Source organism: Aquila chrysaetos, chromosome 12, assembly GCF_900496995.4.
Source record: "Aquila chrysaetos chrysaetos chromosome 12, bAquChr1.4, whole genome shotgun sequence".
Lineage (NCBI taxonomy): Eukaryota > Metazoa > Chordata > Aves > Accipitriformes > Accipitridae > Aquila > Aquila chrysaetos.
In genome coordinates, this window is record NC_044015.1 from 41,916,563 (window position 1) to 41,930,984 (window position 14,422).

Genomic DNA, 14,422 nt, shown 5'->3' on the forward strand with positions numbered 1-14,422 from the left:
ATATCCAAAATCTATAACATGACATTTTAAAATATGAGATGTAAACAAAATTGGAAAACAACGTATGAGATAACCCTGGTCAGTGATTATGTGACAGTATTTTCCTCATCAAGAAGTAATCTGATGTATTGAAAACCTACTCAATGTAACCTCAGTAGAACAATCTCCCCATATGATCTGTACAGAAGTTAAATGTATTTGTGGTTTACAATACTGTTTAGAAACCTGTATCATCAGAATATTGAAGAAATGTCAATTTGGTAGTGTTTCTTGGTACTATTTACCAGAAAAGTAAGTTGCTATAATTTGTTGCTATAATTTGACCAACATTTAAATGTTATTTTGAAAAAGAAAAAGTAAAAAAAAAAAAAAAAAAAAACCCAAAAAATAAATCTGTACACTTCCCATGCTAAATATAGGAAGTTGCACTGCATAAAGCAAGGAATATTTTTTTGTGTTCAGACCAGCGTTGTATAAGTGTTTTCTGTAACAGGTATCCTAACCAATGAAAAAACATCCATGGATTTGGGGATTGTTAGAAGCGGGGATAGTCCCCATTATAAGTGAGACTTACGGTGGTGGCAATAGAATGTATTTATTAAACGTTGCTAATATTGAATTGCATATTATTTAGCTCATTTAAAAACGGCACCCTATTTAGCAAGCATGGATTTATCAAAATCTCCTCTGCAGGCATTTTGCCTATTATGGGATATAGTGACATTTTCACTGCTTCCTGCGGGCTTTTATCCACAGCACGTTCCTTTTCTAAAGGAAAGCTATTTTTTGTGTTAAAGGCAATATTGTTTATAACTGTTGAAAATATTTTTTTTGCATAATTTTTCTATTTCCTCTGTTCTGAGTTACATTTACTATTTTGGAAAATCAAAAAAAAAAAAGCTTCAATCTGCTACCAAAGTGTTTATCTGCATTTAAAAATGAGATCTGTTCAGGACAGCAGATCTGCAGCCTTTGAGGTCTTTATCATCTGAAAGGCTATATACAAGCTGTAGTATATACATGTTATCTAGACTACCTCTTAAACATCAGTCTCTTTTAGAAGGGAATTGCATAGTCTTTGCATTCAGAAAGTGCTTGTTGGAATAAATGGATGTGTGTGTGCTAGGATTGAAGAATCGGAATTCTACAACAGAATAATTTTGATCAAACAGAATATTTTTGTATTTCTGGTCTAATTCTAATCCCACTAAAGATGATAACAGATTTCTTACTGAATTCAGTGGGAGCAAGACCGGGATTGTGTGTCATTGTTACTAATAAAATTTTTTTTTTTTTTTTTCTGTGATGCATGGTGTTTCACAGGCAAATTTTGTCAAGTGTTTGGAAGAAGTGTAGTAGCCTCTGGTTTCAGTAGTGCTAAGTGTGTTAAGGTGGCCGAGTGTGACTTTTCCCACTGTATGATTCTGAAAGTAAGGAGGTTCTTTGATTCTTGTTAACCAAGGGAAACATTATTTGTAGTCATGTTTGTTCTCTGCTCTCTGCTATGGCAGAAGGCTTTGCTACATACTACTGAGATGAACTGGAAATAAAAAGTTTTGCTGATGCAAATGCTATCCTTAAAACTGCTAGATAAAAGGGACAGATGTGTTATGAAATAAAGTAAGAGTAAGAAAATTGACAAAGTCTTTTTTGCATCAACTGGGACAAAAATGGGAGATCTATGATTTCTGGGCTTTGTCATCTCTGCAAGCAAAAAAAGTGCACAATGTAATGGATAGACAGGAGTTAACACATATTACAGAGTATTAATTTAGGGGATATACATCCTGCTTCCTTGTTAGGGTGAATTTGACCTCTTTTATAAAAAGCCAGTAACTACTAGGCTAAAGCAGCATCTCTATGCATACTGGAATGGGCCTGGGCAGATCAGGGCTGAGCGTGGGAGGTTGGAGGAGGAGAGTGGTGAGGCCATGGGCAAATGCAGACACGGTAGTGTGGCAGGTAGGGCTATAGCAGGATCGGTATGTCATTTAGGCTTTACAGGGAGACAGGAAAACGTTAAATACCAGACTCTTTTATTTTCTCAGCCAATAAGAGAAGGAAAATTGTGACAAGAAAACTGTGTCTACAATAAAACCATCTGCAGTTAGGAAAACAAATGCAGTAACGTAAACCAGAATATATTTTACAATCTAGTTGCAAAAAAGGTGATGCAGGTCTTTCAGATATATACTTAAGAGGCTTTCTTTCTTATCCTATAATTTATTAGATATATCATGAATAAGATAACCTGATTATGTTGGTAGTTTGTCCATTAGTTCTAATGTAAGAAAAGACATGAAAAGGAAGGCAAATAAATAATTTTAATATTGTAATTTGGCTTTTAAATAGATATGAAATGTACTGTAATGCTGTTTTAAGTAACTTCTGCTCAGTACTATTACCATGTTAAGTGCCACTTAAAAGATGTTACCAAAAAGCAGATCATATTCTTTCATTTGTTCTGTGCTGTAAAATATAGGTATCAAGAATTTTTAAAGGAAACATTTAGCATTTTGGCATAAACAGGAATTAAATGTGCTTTGTGTTTACCATAGCTCTAATTTTGCTACATTTCATACTAAATCAACAGTCAAGATTGTTGTAAAATCTATCCATAGTAACTGAATGCAAAATGTTCTAAAATTATTTACAAAAATATCAGATTAAGTAAATACTAACTATGGTTGGCTGAAAGATAGCTCTCTAACCAGAGCCTAGATCTCCAAAGTGTCCCTCTTTAATACATCTTGCGTTAAAAAATGAGAGCTTCCCTTTGTTGAATTTGTTGACATAATTTTTACGGCATCTAAAACATGTCCAAACATATCACTGTATTCCCAGACACTTTCCTGATAGAAAATTAGTGAAGCGTTGTTCATAAAATGTTTTGAAGATTATTCTGATTTCTTCTGACAAGCATACCAAACATTTAAAATAACACTGTCTTGCTGTATCATACTGGGCTGGAGACATACATTGCTCTTCAAATGAAAATGTTGCAGGATGTTACTATTTTCTGTCAGCAGTACTTTCTCTTCCGAAAATACTACTAGGCTTACAAATATTTCTGACATTCTGAAAATATTTGTGTGTTTAGTCCATAGATCTTCACGATACTGTTTTATAACACCAGCAATTTGTTTTCTCTCTTATATGGTTTGATTAAAGATTATTATTGATACTGGTTTCCAGGATCTTTTGAGCATTTAGAAATATTTGGAAATCTCTGGCCAATATTGCAAATAATTTCTAATGTTTTATTAAAGCTTTAATTTGTGCAACAAAACCAGAAAAATCTGGTTTTTTTCTCTTGAATTTCTGTTAAATGTTTCAGAACATTTGTGAGATTCTGACCAAGTTTCTTTACATCTGAACAATGTTACCACCTAGGTTGTGACAGGGTTGTCTTTTGGCTTGAAGAACCAACTAAGATAATTTTTATTATTCTGTTTGGATAAAAGTGTACTTGATCTTTACTCGCTGTAACAACATGTTATATTACTGTGTAATAGCTCGGGATGGTGTTTTATAGACCGTGGCTCCTGACAGCTCCATAGCGTTCTGTTCTGTAATACTACCCTACTGAAATACGTATTTGAAGCCACAGGCGAGGCTTTCTAATTGCCAGTGATGTTTTCAGTCATTCTGTACCCAAACTGAAGCAATTAAAATCAGTGGACAGATTCCTGTTTGCTTCAATGGGTTTTGAATGAGGCAGTTTGTGCTTCATTGTTTAATTATTCTGTGTTTGAGTAATTTCTCAGAGTGGAGAGATGTAATTCCCAGTTTTCTATCCTGCTGAATAAGGCTGTAGTTCAACCTGGATAGGAAGATACAGGAAAAGAGGAGGCTGCCAAGGGAGGAACCACTTAGAGAACTGTGGTAGGAGCCTGACAAGTCCCCCAGGTCCCACCAAGGGCCCATCTTGCCCTCAGTCCTGTTTATGGCAGTGATCAACACTTACCTGGCAGGATCTGAGTAACTTGGTATCTGTAAACCTCTTTTCATTAACGTCCTTTTCTGTGTGGTTTCTAAACAAACTAACCAGCGTGGGCCCCAGCCCAGAGCCTGACTATTGGCAGCTCCTCCTCCTCCTCCTCCAGTCACTCATTTAAAATTGGTATTTTTGCCAATCTTTGGTCATTCATTTATCCATGTGAAGACCCTCTCTGATCACATAGCTGCTTAGGCTAAGAACTTTCAGTGAAGGACCTTTGCATGTATCTCTTGGAAATGAGGATAGACTTTATTGTCCAGCTCTTTTGTAGTCTTGACTCTTTCAAAAGACTCCAGAAGTATTTTGAGTCATCCCTACTCATCACAAAAACTGTGTTGAACTTCCCCGGTGTGTCATATTTGTCTGCATATCCCCTTATTCTATTGTTTAAAAGAGTTTCTGTTAATTTGCCTGGTACAATTGTCAAAGTCACTGATCTGTTGTTTCCTAGGCTTATCCTGGAATGATTTGAAAATTGTTGTGACATTAATTACACAATTCCCAGTCATCTAGTGCTGAAGCCCTGTGTGAGACGTTTTTTGTGTCATACATACATGTTGTCTGAGCTCTTGACTGTGGGTAAGCTTTGCAGCATGGGAGCCTGCCCAAACTCTGAATACAAATGCAGAAAATTAATTTAGGTTTTCTGCTCTCACCTTTTTTTCCGAGCATTCCTTTTATATCTTTTCCATAGACTCTGGCAGGCTTCCTGCTCCTGAGGGGCCTGAAGAAAGATTTATTATTACTTTTTATGCCTTTTTTCAAATATTTCTGAAGATATTTTTTGGCCTTTTATAGTTAACCATTGTGTTCTATTTCCTTATTTGGACATGTTTTCGTCTTTTTTAAAGGATATCTTTTAAGTCTCCTGTATTTTCTTCTTTGCCACATTGGCTTTGGATTTTCTCAAGTCCTTTTGACAGGTGATTTTGTATTGCTTTAAGTGTCTTGATCTTCTCCCAGCAGCAATTTAGCTTGCTTAGCTGATGTGGAGAACTTCTCACTGTGATTATTTTCTCATACCTGTCCAGAGCCATCCTGAGAAAGGCTGGAGCTACTAAACTCAGAGGCCAGACATTACTCCTGAAGGTCTCCTCATGTGGCTCCTGATCTTCTCCCCCATGTGGGTCCAGTACTCACTGGTTGATGCAGAGAGGGACAGACTGGCAGACTGTCTGCCGTAGCACATTGCAGTCCCAGGACTTTATGTCCACATTGCATCTTTAATGACAGTGAAGTCCGTGCTGGTCAGTGGCCTTGATCTGTGCCAAGAACGTGTAGGAGGCTGACTGCTGAGGAGCACTGTGCAACTCCTACCGTGGCTTCACCAGGAAGGAAACAGCTGTGAGAGCACCAGTGACACGCGTAAGTGTGCTTACGTATAGTCGGCACAAGGCATACCTGCACCAAAAAGAAATTGTCCTGAGCATAAAATCAGGAAGGTAGATGCACCCAGTGACCACCTCCACCTTTCCCTCCTCTTACTCAGCAGTATGAGGTCTGCTTCTTTGTCAGAGTTGTTCAGCATTATCCATGTGGGTTGTTTAGTATTATCTGTGTGGGTGTTGTCAATGAATGTCAGTGCATGTGTCGGCATCTCTGGGTTCAGCGCTATAACAACCTCTGATTACAGTTGCACTTTTCATCTGTTGTGTCTAGTGAAACAGAAAACACCCCACTTAAATGTATTTTTTCCTTAAAAACTTTAAGTTAGTTGCACATTTCAGTTATGTATCAGAGCACATATATATTTACATACATACATACATAGGTGTATACACACACATATGTATGTATACATACAAATGGTTAGTGAAGGGATGGAATAACACACCTGGTTTCTGGAGGTGCTGTGTCTATACCAGCTCACAGTACAAGGGTTAGCATGCGTACCTCTATGTGCAATGATCCTTTACTGTCACCCACTTATTTGGAGGTACCCATACCGATCAGGGCAGCGGTAGCTGTGTGGAAGTGCTTCTGCTGTTTCCCTGGTGCCGCGTGGGGATGCTGTGGTGGGTGCACCCCTCCTCCCCCAAAATGCCTCTGCCTAGCACATGGCTGCTGTCAGGAGCTAGCATTTCTGCCTGCACTGTTCTTGTTCCTCAAGCTGTCACAGAACTAAAATTTAAGAACAGGAAGGAGGCTGCTATTGAGACCATAACTACTTACCAAATATATTTGGCCATTTTAAAATCGTGATCGTGAAAGAGGAGTTAATGAATTTTCTGATAAATGTTATGAGGTGTATGAGTGTGTGTGCACACGTGTGTGTATGCACCTGGCTTTGTGAACTAGGTGTTCACATTATTGTCTCAGTATTCCCATTTCAGTCCAGATAAACAGCTTTCATAGCACTGTTACCCTTTTCTCTGTTTCCCACTCTCTTAGTTGTAGCTTCAGCTTATATGGCTTTGTCTCACCTCTGGTACAAATTGGAGTGCTGTTTTCCCGTACGATTGCACGATGAGGCATTTTTACCTAGTGGTTAAATAATTAGCAGTGTCTGTGTTGATGATTTTGAAGCCATTTACCAAATACCTTTTGTGTTGGAGCTGCGAACTCCAAGGCCTATACTTCGTTATAAGGCTACCTTTTATGAATGGCTATAAATATTGGACGCTCCTGTAAGAACAGTCTGACAGTGACTTTCTAACTTGTATAATTAATCCAACCACTCTGATGCACAGGATATTTAATAATTTTCTTTGAGGAGTTACATAAACGATATAAAGTATCACTGTGTTTTCCCACTGTTTGGTAAGTAGATTTTACTAAATGTGCGAGAGTTCAGGCGCTAAGCACTTCTGTTTGTGTTAACATATATTGGTATAGGAAGTAAACTTTTTCCAACCATTAGTTGTTTCTGGAAAGTTATTTCAAACTAGTTGAACAAAAGTTCACAGTGGATACAAATACAGAAGTCATGTTTGTGCTGCCTACACTGTAGGAAACAATTTTTACATTATGATGAGTCAAATGTAAATTGTGCAGCAGCAGCAGCTGTGTTCTGCAGTCAGCCTTGGGGTTTCATTGCTTCAGTTCTGACTGCAGTTCGAGGCCTGGTGCTTTTTCTTCATGTTTAGTTGTAGTAAATGTACTGCTGGGCAGTAGATCATCCAAATACAGTCTGATATTCTCCCCAAATAAGTGAAAACCAAAAGTTTGTGTTCAAATTGGATGTAAATCCAGAATATTGAAAAGGATATATTGCTCTTGCCCTTCTACCAAAGGGCATCTGGTTAAATCCTACCATTGTTTTCCCAGGGTTTTTTTTTCCCTTGTAAGTGAAAAGGCAGTTATATTAGGCAGACTTCACATTAGTACAGACTATATTTTTATTTCCATCTTGACTGTTTTCAGGGAATTTGAGTATAACTTGTTTTGTGTATTAGTAATAAAGACCATCAAAGACTCATGCCGTTGCAATGGTGTTCAAAGGAACCAGGACATTCAGGCTGATGAAAGAATCCTCACAGGAGAGAAGAGGGAATCAGTAAAGCCAAAAATATCTTCCAGCATAATTACACCAGCATATTTAGGAACCAGAGATGTATAGAGGCTATATATAACTATGCATTTTATGTGTGTGTATTTATGTAGACAGACACAGATATATAATATGTATGTGTGTATATATGTACACTTATATGTACATACACGTATATATGCTATAATCACATATGCGCTGTATCTGTAGTCAGTCATTTCATAGACAGGGGACCAACCTAGCAAAAACAAACCAAAGGAGCAGTAGGTAGGAGGATAGCCTGAGTGTCAGTGCTAGAAGAGGGGATGGGGAATGTGAATCAGGTGTCAAGGAAGTGAGGGGGGCCACGAAGATCAAGGTCTAGATCATATTGGCTGCTGAGGACTTAACACCCCATGAGCGATGTGACTGCTGGTGTCAGAGAGCCTTCTTTGGCCTGCCCTAGGAAAAGTGCATTCTGACTTTCTGCTCTTAAAAAATAGTCTGGCCTAGACTAGCTAGTCTGCAATTTAACCCAGCCCCAGATCTGAATTGCCAATTTTCCTAACTTTACTGGCCAAGCATTCTAGGAACTGTGGCACATATACAAAGCGGAGAGGTGGTTCCCCTCACTAATGTTCATCACTTGGCTTGTTTGCCTGCTGAGGATCTGTGGTTGTGTCAGGACAGTGCCGAGTTATTACAATAGTTGAAGTAAATCACCAATTCTTCAAACAAATCTAGTAGCTAAATTTACAACTTAGTTGGGAGAGGAATGTTCTGAGCAAATTTCAAATGTAACAACAAAAGCTTTTAGTTTATCTAACAGTTGCATTTAAGCCTGGTCTGGTTACTACTCCTTTGGAAGCTCATTAATTTTCATTTAATTTTACATTTTCTGAGATTAGGCTCTGTCATAAATATTCATTGCTCTTCATAGCAACAAATGTCAGTAGACCTGCCACTCCTAAACTGAATGTTTTGGGACATTAACATCCCATTGAATTCCTGAGAGCAATCAAGAATATTTTATATCTCAGGAAAGAATCTGGAAACTACACCCATGCTGTTGCTTGCACCAAGCAGCCAGGCAACCTGCCTATATTTTTTCAAAAATCTTTGAGTAAATTAAAGTACTCGCTATGATCTTCGCTTTTAGAGCTCTTTGGGCTGAGGAAAACACCTTTTCAGGGTTTTGTGCGATTTTATTCAGTAGAGATCTGTAAAATTGAAAAATTGTAGAAACTGCATTTGTAAATGGTGAGTCACTAGTGTCTGAGAAACTGTAGGTGCTGGTAATTGATGAGAAAATACTTGTATTTGTTGTACTCATCCTAATGACTCACTGTTTCCCAACTGAAGCTGTGGCTTCTCACCTCTTTTTTTTTTTGACAGTAGGTATTACAGCTATTGTTTTTCTGCAATACTGTGCTATTAGGAAATAATGTACAATGGAGACATGACCAAAGGGGTGGGTCCCTAGCAGCTAACATTAGGGAAAACCAGGATTTCTCTTGGTCTTCAGCTATTGCTCAGAATTAATTTGCTTTGTGAAGAGTAAAAATTGTAGATCAAGTTCTCAAGTACAGCCTCTAAATTTGGAAGAACTATGTAATTCTGAAGATGAGACCAGTTAAAAACTGGGTGAAATGTAATAGTGCAGTGTGCAAGGTCATGTACTGAGGGACTAATAGGAATTTGTTATAAATTAGGAGTTCTTCAATAAGAAATCATATTGAAAAAAAAGACATGAGTGTATTAGTAGGCTGTAAAATGTCTATGAGTCACCAATCTAATAGAGCCATGACAATGCCAAATGTTCTTTGTCAAAGTATTTTCACTAGAGACAAAGAAGCGTTTGTGACATTGTATAAAAAAATAAGGGAGACCTCATTTGGAAATGCTCCAAATGAAATGAGGATGGGGAAAAGCTAAAGAAGGTCCTAATCTGATAGGAAAAAGAATGAATGCAGAGTGTGTTATATGGAAGGGCCCTAAAAATAATGTGATAGTTAATGTAAGAAAACAGAAGTTGAGGGGAGATAAGTTAGTGTTTGTCTCTACACACACAGTTAAGGAAGTAGACAGCTTGGAAGAGAACTGTTTCTTATGTCTGGACAAGGGACAGAGTTGTGTGTGGTTAGCAGAGTAACAAATAGTGGTAAGCTGGCCGTGAGAGGTAGGAATGAGAAGTTTCCAAAGTATCAGAGTCATCAGTACCTTCTCCCTTCTCCTTTTAAGCTTGAAAAACATCACTCTGCATTTTGCTGAAAGACAAAAGCAGCACTTTTGGCTTGGGGGTGGGCCGCCTCAGTGCAGACTAGTGGAGGTAGGAGGTGGGGGAAGCACCTGGGCTGGTCCCTGTCCCACAGCTGCCAGAGGACCTGGCTGTGGGTGTCCTGACAGGCAGGACGCACTGGGATGTGCATTCCCTCTGCCCTGGCTGGGCAGTCTGACCTCCTCCTGTCACAAAGTTTTAGTTTTCACCAGGAAATTGTGGAAAGATTAAACTTAAATGGCACATGTTGCAGTCCTGATGGTTCGAACTTGTTGGTGTATTGCAACATCAAATCTGCTCTCCGCCTAAGGCGAATTTTGGTGGTTATTAGGTAAACTGGCTGAAATCAACCAGAAATGGTAAGCTTTTATCACAAATTATATAACTACATTGTAAGATTCTTTGTGTTGATCAGCACTTTGATACTCCTTTGAAGATGTTTGCATGCATTGTTCTATTGTTCTTTGTTGTTTCAAATCAGTATATTTCTGAAAGATACTTATTGTCCAATTATCTCTGTCCCCTTGGTTTGCAGTTGTTTTAGTGCAATCTTCCTGCATTGCCAAAATATTACATACCTGTAATTTTATTCCTGGTTTGAGCCAGGAATAAAAGGACTCTATGGATATGATGATGATGATAGGGTGGGTGGTTTTTTTCCATTTGTTAAAATTAGCCATTTTATATTGATGTGTTTTCAGTCTTAAAATATAAAACAATGTTTTTTTATTCTTGATTGCATGGTTTTAGGCTTTGATTGTAATAAAATATAACTATGTGAAAGTAGAGGCAATATGTTTTAGCCTCAGCCTTATTTCTGAGAATTGCTGCTAATGATGTTTGCTGTCAAAATTCAGACTTTACTTGAAAAATCTTTGTTTAGACTTACCTGTTGTAGGCAATATAATGTCAAGTCTGTAATCTTCTGTTTTGCTTTTTTCTGCAAATGTCTCAAGTTGTAATGAATCTCTGGGTTTTAACTGCCACTATTTACTTGACAGCAGTACTTCTGTGCATTCTAGTTCCACAAAAGAATGGTTTTCAAAAATTCTGTGAAAAATAAACCGTCCTATTTTGTATAATATTTTACTATCAATGCTTGAGTATCTTCCTTGATAAAGGGCAATGGGTAAGTTTTCTTCCAATAATTCAAAGGCACAGAAGGTCAGTCTCATCTAAAATTTTCCATGAAAAATATTTCAAAGAGAAATGGAAACAAGGGATACCATCTATTAAGTTTTTCCTTCTGCATAATGAAGGTGTGAAAACAATATTTTTGTGCATATATAATGAAAGTATCTGTTTTATCTTCACAATTAAATATTTATTGTAACAAAAACCTGGGGGGGGTGGTGTGACATGGAGAATCCCATTTTTCACCCAGAAGAATTTACTCTTATGAAATTTCATAAAATGGAATTTTTCTGTCCTTTAAATTTCAAGTGTACTTTTTTTTTTCTGTAAATATAATGTGAAAAATTGACATTTTTCTCTAACATTCCTTTCCATTTCTTTCTTTCCATTTCTTTCTTTCCCACAAAATACAGAGGTAGCATCATAGAAAGTAGAAGGTCTATAAAGTGGTGGTGGGGAGTTTACAGGTCCTTTCCCCTCCGCCCACCCTGGGTTGGAGGGTTGGTTATTTATTTATGCATTTATTTATTTATTTTACAAACTGATTAAATCAGTTGGGTTGTTATTTCTTTTATTCCCTGGCCAATCACCTAGCAATACTATAACTCTTTCACACCTGAAAAATAAGCCAGAATATTAAATGCTGCACTGGGAATGCCAAAGTTTTAATTAATTCCACTACCAAGCTACCATGTAGATCTGCACCAAATTAATGTGCCAATTATCCACAACTATAAAATGTGTAGCAAACAAATGAGACGGAAACAAGGCAAAGTGGTGGTAGTTGTCCTGTTCCTGTTGTAATGATCGTAAATACATATTTGTTGAAATTACTTGTAACTCTTACATATGCTGGTTGTTTCTTAAAAGTGGTGAGACTGTGTATAAGGAGACTCAAAGGATTAAGGTTTCTAAGCAGCATCATAAAAACTGTATAAAAAGGACATAGTAATTTGTTTTTAAAACAACATAAAGTGAAGTAGACTAGATTCTTCCTTGGCAGAATACATATAAAAGAATAGCAGATGTTTTGCAGAGGTTAAGTTTGCAAATTGGAAGTATCCAAACCTGTAGAGAGTTACAACTCTTACACCCTTCTGTAGCTAAGACTTTATTCCAAATTGAGAAATTAAGCAGAATAATAACAGATTAATCACTTTTTGTATAGATACAGTGTGTGTGTGTATTGAATGCTGACATTCCTCTTAAATAATCATTTTAGTATAAAAACTGGCATATATCACTTAGAAGCACCTTTGGTGATTTATCAAAATATTTTTTGAAACAGTGTAGGGTAAAGTTATTTTGTCTTTGTTCCCCAATTCAATACCACTGCGCTTTGACTTTTTGAGATAAGCATAAACATTTCTCAGCTTTTGTAGTGTTGAAATACTGCAGATATGGCCTTGCTTGTTTCTTTAGCTTCATCTCAGCAGGAATGAGCCAGTGAAGATTCAGAAAGATATTCAGACATCGAAAACGTCACAATCTGCTACCTTTCTTCAGATGTCAAATTTGCTAAATAGAAGTGATTATTATTTCCATTAACCTGATAATGGAGTCATAAAAAGCATTCTTGTGACTTAAGAACATTAGTCCCATTGACTTCAATAACATTTATATTCCTAACATCCTTACCACTTCCAAAATCCCATTTTAGGAAGTAGATTTGCAAAAATCGCAGGTTGTCTTAAGTGTGTTGAAGTCAGCGGAACAGACAACTTATATCAGTGGAGAATCTGTCCAGCGGCATCTAAATATAGGTTTAAAAGCTTAGCTTTAGACTGCTATTTTTTGAAATGCTGTTCTACTTTCTTCCTAGTTTATTATAAAATTGTAAACTGTTTCCCACACTCTGAGATTACAAATATTTTCATCATTCATGATGACCTGTTTTCTTCAAATAGTAACTCTGGCTGAGTTTAATAAATCATATTCCAGAAGACTTACTACTTTGGCACTACATTATTAAAATATTGCCAATATTTTAGTAAGCAGCTACTACTATGTGTCTTCCCTTTAGGCTTTTTAAACTAAATATATTTGCTGCTCAGAGAAGATGCAGAAAAATGTATTATATTGTTTTCTCATTGTAAGAATGCTTTTCCAACATATATAGTGGGTCAAACTTGTCTGAAAAATTGTCTTAATTATTCTTGTCTAAAGGCAGTAGTGGCATTTTTTTTTTTGGCCATATCTCCAGTAAGGGACAGTCTGGGAGAAGATATAGACAGAACTCCTTGTATTGCAGTGAACATACACCAGTACTGCTTCTGCCGTCTAGGATAATCCTGATATTACTTAAACTGTAATTAGTGGTTCTTATCTGGTGGTGTTCATGCTGTATAATTTTAATGTGCCAAATGGGCAAAGAGAAGACATAGCAGAAATTAGAGCCTTGAATGTAGGCCCGTTTCATACACAAAGTTTTTTTGTATTTTTTTATCTCTTATTTGCTTCTGTAAAACTTCCATTTAACAGATGCAAAAGTGATTTCTTTTCTCAGAAGAGTTTATATCTGATTAGTAGGGCTAAATTTTAGATAAAGACTTCATAGCACAGAGTGGTAGGAGGGGACAACATTTATAACCATAGAGAATCACCCTAGCCAACCTTACACTCGTTTTGTTCTTAATTATACCAGAACCCTGAGCTCCTCCCAGAACAACCGGGAGCTAAACACACAAAGATTTCACTCTGACTGTTATTAATGAGATCTAATTTGGTTACGCTTAGACTTTGTGCTCTGCTTTCTCAGGTATGGTTGTTTTATGGTATGCAAGGAAATTGCTCATTATACTCAGAACACCTTAAGTCAGTATCCTTTTAATTTTACGTGATTAAAAAAAAATAAATCTACAGAGTAAAAATGCCTGCACACAATTCAAACTGCAAATAGAGAGAAGATGACTGCTGGAATGCATTGAGAACAGCATGGGGTTTTTACCTGCCGTGACCATCGGAGACCTTTTCTTTTTCCCAGCTGGAATAGGAGACTACTAGAAGCACATGTTTCTCAGCTGCAGTACTGATGCAGCGTTGACTTGCAGGTAACACACACCTCCTCTGCGTGTCTGTATGCACTGCACTGTATGTCACTCTCCTCTGTTATCTCTGAGTAATGGCTTAACCTGATGCCCTGGGACAGTGTGTTTCTGTCATTTAATAGGTTGTTGGATTAAGGATGGATGGTTCTGAGATAAGCGCATGTAGAATGACATTCTTAGTTGTTGCCATCCTTAGCTGTATCAGAGTGTAGAAACTGTGCCTGCAGATGCTGTGGGCTGTGAACTTAAGCAGTGGCCATTTGTCCCTCCACATGAGAGGGAAGGGATATCCTGTAACCTCTGTTCTTGCAGCGCATCGGCAGTTCCCTAAAGGCCAGCAAGCAGACAACGCCTAACCTGTGATCAGCTGTGGTGTGCAAAAGGTTACCTTGTGCTACTGTTTCCCTCAAGCCTTGAAAAATTCACTGTACTGCAAGGCATTTTATTTATGCAAACAGGAAAATAAAAATAATCATACAAAACTTGATGACTTT

At 37.3% G+C, this 14,422-nt stretch overlaps 1 protein-coding gene across 1 annotated transcript in view; it reads left to right on the top strand.

The window, feature by feature from the left end:
* Window positions 1-14,422, top strand: part of LRRC7 (leucine rich repeat containing 7) — a 186,751-nt gene that overhangs the window by 87,607 nt on the left and 84,722 nt on the right.